The sequence below is a fragment of the Amborella trichopoda genome, chromosome 12 (assembly GCF_054954075.1).
Source record: "Amborella trichopoda isolate Santa Cruz 75 chromosome 12, AtrichopodaSantaCruz75HAP2 v2.0, whole genome shotgun sequence".
Classification (NCBI taxonomy): Eukaryota; Viridiplantae; Streptophyta; class Magnoliopsida; order Amborellales; family Amborellaceae; genus Amborella; species Amborella trichopoda.
The window spans coordinates 48259421-48263968 of NC_142347.1; the positions used below are offsets into that span (position 1 = coordinate 48259421).

Genomic DNA, 4548 nt, shown 5'->3' on the forward strand with positions numbered 1-4548 from the left:
TGGATGCAATCTCAAATGCAGCATCTTATTTTGTTTCATTTGAATTTTGGTTTGCTCTTTAAGTAAATGCTTTCCGTTCACATATTTTGGGATTTATTCTTTGAATTACTCGTGTGAATTTCCTCATCCCAAAGCCCAAAGCTATACTCTGAATGGGGTACTTTGGTTTGGTGTTCATTTGGGTTTCCCTTAAATATTGATTTGATTTCGATGAATAGGTTCGCATTTCATCCTTTCATGTGATATTTCAGCTTGATTTTCTATTGTGCATTTACATCCTTTTGTATTTTTTCTATATGAATAGAGTGCCTCATTATTTGCAGTTAAGGATGCTTGATAGCCATGAAATGGCGTTGTTCCCATTGAAATGCCTTTTTTTTTTGTTTCTTAAAAAAGAAATGGCATCCTTTTGTAACTTCTTCCCATTTCTTGGTGATGTTCCCATTGAAATGCCATTTTTTTTATTAAAAAAGAAGTCTAGCTTTTGAATCCCTCAGAAGTCAGATACATCGAATAATTGATGCTGGTTTTGTAAGGCAACTGTGGATTCAATGTTATACTCGTTTAAAAGCAGTTAGTTTTTAAAAGTTTGCTGGTTTTGATCCAAAATGAGCGGCGATCTGGATGGCCGTCATATAGGAATCGATCCGATTCTTATAGACTCAACCTGTCCTATCAGGGAGCTAGGAGAGTCCTGTCAAGGAATCGCGAGATCCACGTTGCCCGGCTATGACCTTTATTATTATTATTCCCAGTTTTTTTGTTTTTTGCAGAATTAAAATTCTTTACGATTCCTTTATTATTATTATTCCTAGTTTTTTGGTTTTTGCAGAATTAAAAATCTTTACAGTTGTTTTTGAACGACAATTATTATTATTTTTTGACAAAGAACAATTATTTACCAGTGAAATCAGTCAAGTTCGCCAATCTTTGGATACTGAGTGAGATCCAAGTACTTGGAAACTCGGTAATCAGTTTCCATAAAAAATGCTCAAGGGCTGATTTGGAAGAATTTCAGATAAAAAAGACCTCGTACATATTTTTGGTGGTGGAGTAAGTGTACGATATGCTTCTATGGGATTACATTATTCATGCGCATACTTAATTTTCCTGTCATGGTCTTTTGACTCACTCGAATAAAAAATAGACAAAAGATTCATTTCATTTTGCACTGCTCATTTGTCTTGGTACTTTACTTGGAAAGAAAGGAAAGGGGAGGTCGCAAAAAAAAGTCCACAAAAAGGTGATATTTCCATGCACTTTCATAGCCACACAGTATAAAAAACACATTACACACAAGAGCTTGAAAAGTAGAAAAGAAAATGAAAAGCTGCTTTTAGAGAGAGAGAGAGAGAGAGAGTAGACATCAAGGATTTAACGACTAACATAGAGAAGTGGAAAGAGAGAGAGGAAAGGGCTTGGAGAGAGATATGTGGAGGGAAAATGGGGATGAAGTTTGAGTAGAGAGAGAATATACGCATGGCCAGAAAGGGGAATTAGTGGGGGAGGAGAGAGTGCGGAGTATGTCAGAAAAAAGATGTTAGAGAGAGGGAAAGGGTGTTTAGGGCCTCAGAAGAAAGAAAGGGTAAACAGTCAAGAAGATGTTAGAGAGAGAAAGGGTGTTTAGGGCCACAGAAGAGAGAGAGAGCCGAAAAAACAAAAACCATAACGAAAACTTATGGAATTAGGGCCCATGCCCGAGGCGAGGCGAGGCGAGGCGCACCAAACTACGTGCGCTCGATGTAACCTCCGATGTGACCACCGTATTCAGTTGTTGTCCCCGCAAGAACAAGAGAGACAGAGAGCAACAACACCATAACAAGAGAGAGAAAGAGATATACCAAAAGAAGGGGGAGCAAGGCAGAAACAAGAGAGATAGGAAGACCAAAACCAGAGAGGGAGAGAGAGAAAAAGACCAAAAGAAAGAAAGCAAGAAAGAAAAACTCAAAAGTCACAAACGCTCGCTCTGATCCACCACCAATCTGTTTCTCAGCATCACCACCACCTCTTGCAAAGCTTCGAATGCGCCTCCCTCCTCCTCTCTTCCCATCAAAACCTCCGCTAAATCAGCAGGTGTCGCCTTCACTCTCTCTAACAACCCATCAATCTCCTCCATCAACCTCTCTCTCTCTAAAATCTCCAGAACCCTTTCTCTCTCCAACCCATTTCCCATCAATCTCTCTCTCTCTACCCGATCCCCCACCAAACTTTCGCTATCTAACCCCTCCCCCAAATAATTCCTCGCCAAAACTCTGAAAGCTTTTCCCCCGCAGTAAGATAAATGAATGTGAAAATCCATGCGCCCTGGCCTCAAGAGAGCAGGGTCCAATCTCTCCTTGTAATTAGTAGTAAAAATCACAATTCTCTCTCCTCCACAGGAAGACCAGAGCCCATCACTGAAATTCAGAACCCCAGATAGGCTTACCCCAAACGTTTTGGCCGGGCCCTCTGCCGAGCCCGCTCTCGGGCCCTCTGCCGAGCCCTCTGCCGAGCCCTCTGCCGAGCCCGTGCCCTCGCCCTCCGCCAAGGGCTTTGCGAGCCTCTCGGACCCGGCTGTGCGGTTCGAGAGCTGGACAGAGCAGTCGATGTCTTCAATTACGATCACCGAGCGGGCACTCGTTTCCTGCAACAGAGACCTCAGTTCCGTGTTGCTCAGGACCGAGCTCAGCTCAAGATCGTAGATGTCGTAGTCCAGATGGTTCGCTATGGCTGCAATCAAGCTGGTCTTGCCGGTTCCCGGAGGGCCATACAGGAGATAGCCCCTCTTCCATGTCTTCCCGATCCGATCGTAGAATTCCCGGCCGTCCACAAACTTATCGAGGTCATTTAGTATTCGTGTTTTCAGGTGAGGATCAATGGCGAGGGTCTCGAACGTCGACGGGTGGTCGAATGTAACAGAGGACCACCCACTACCCATCTTGTTAGCATACAGCTTCCTCGACTTTTCCCTCTCTAACAATGCCTGGCCAACATCCTCGACATGAGGCAGATACGATTCTCTGACTAGGTCCTTGAACTTGCTCCGAAAGCTCAGCTTCAGGCAGCGGTGCTCCCTTGAGTTGCCGGGAGTTTCTTTCACAAGAACCGACCACCTGATCCGAACCCCCTCGAACTCGTCCTCGAAGGCGGTATCGAGGGAGTTGTACTCGTTTAGAGAGAGAGAGTGGATCTTTGAGTTTACCTGTTTCGAGAGGCGGAGCAGCGGGGATGAGTCGGAGAAGCGACTGAGAAAGTAGGCCCGGAAGGTTCGGAAGAGAGGATCGGAGAAGCCATTGGTAACTTCTTCCACCAGGAGATGGGTCCAGAGAGAGGCAAAGCGTTGCTCAATGTATGAGCCCAGATATGAGAACGCCTGGTTCGGAAAATAGTCACTGAGAACTGCTCTTAAAAAGACAACAGTGGCCAGGAGGGAGCCTAGAGAGCCAAGAGAGTCTAGAGAGATAAACCTGGTCATAACATCCATCTTTCTGTCTCTAATGATCTTCTTGGGGCTTTCTCTCTTTGTGTAATGTTCTTCTGGGTAATGGTTTTTAGGGTTTTCTCTCTCTGTCTTTGCAATGGCCTTCTGGAGTCTGGAGCAACAGACTCCTTGGCTTTTTGCTGTCCCTTTATACGGTTTTCTCTCTCTCTCTATCTGCCCATTCATAAGGCTCTCTGTCTCTCTCTCTTTATAATGGCTTTTCTCTGTTTTTTTTCTTTTTCTTTTTTAGGTAATTTGGGTGCGGGGGGAGTACCACAAACAATAATGGTTCTCTTGCCAGAATGGTCACCTGACCAGGATAAAGTTGCAATGATGAGAGACAAATTATTAAAGAAAGAGGGACAAACACGAAACAATCACAATGCCTCTCTCTCCACCTCTCTCTAGAATGGGTGGACTTAGACTTTACCAGTAAACGTTACGGTGATGAGAGAGAAAGCTAGAGTCTACAACCATCCAAATAGCGTCTCATCCTCTCCACTCCTAAATAATATTTCTCTCTCCAACAATTGTGGCCTTACACCGGTGTTCGAACCCGAATCGTTAACCGCACATGGCCCAGAAGCGGTTTAATAGGTAAATCGATCGATTCAATTGTTTTAACAAGACGTCTAGGACAATCAAATAAATGTTAAAAATAAAAAAGATGCAAAAAAAAAAAAAATCTACCAAAACATGAAATACATATAAATAATGATTAAAACAAAACACATTCAGATAAAATTAAAAATTAATAAAAAAATAAAATTTATTTTTTTAAAAAAAGATGATAAAATATAAAAAGTGAGTATTAATGACCAAAACAAATTTTAATATTCACCATAATGTAAAGAATATTAAAGAATGCATTACAAACCAAATTCATTATTTTGAAGTATATATATATACCGGTCAATTGTCAAAACTGTCCAAAATCAGAACTACGGGACATCGAACGGGTAGTTACTGGTTAGATCGCTTGGTTTTTCTAACAATATCTTAAACATTACTATGACGACATAACATCTTGGTCTGGCATGGGCCTGGCCCTCAAGCTATATTTTGTGGCCTATGCCCAAGTTTTTTAG

General features: G+C 42.3%; 1 non-coding gene across 1 annotated transcript; it reads right to left on the reverse strand.

Annotated features, from left to right (window-relative positions):
* Nucleotides 1–1232: 1232 nt before the first annotated feature.
* On the reverse strand, nucleotides 1233–4144 carry LOC18435618 (AAA-ATPase At3g50940). Its single transcript, XR_016045415.1, has one exon. It is a non-coding gene; the product is annotated as an AAA-ATPase At3g50940 (transcript).
* Nucleotides 4145–4548: the final 404 nt, after the last annotated feature.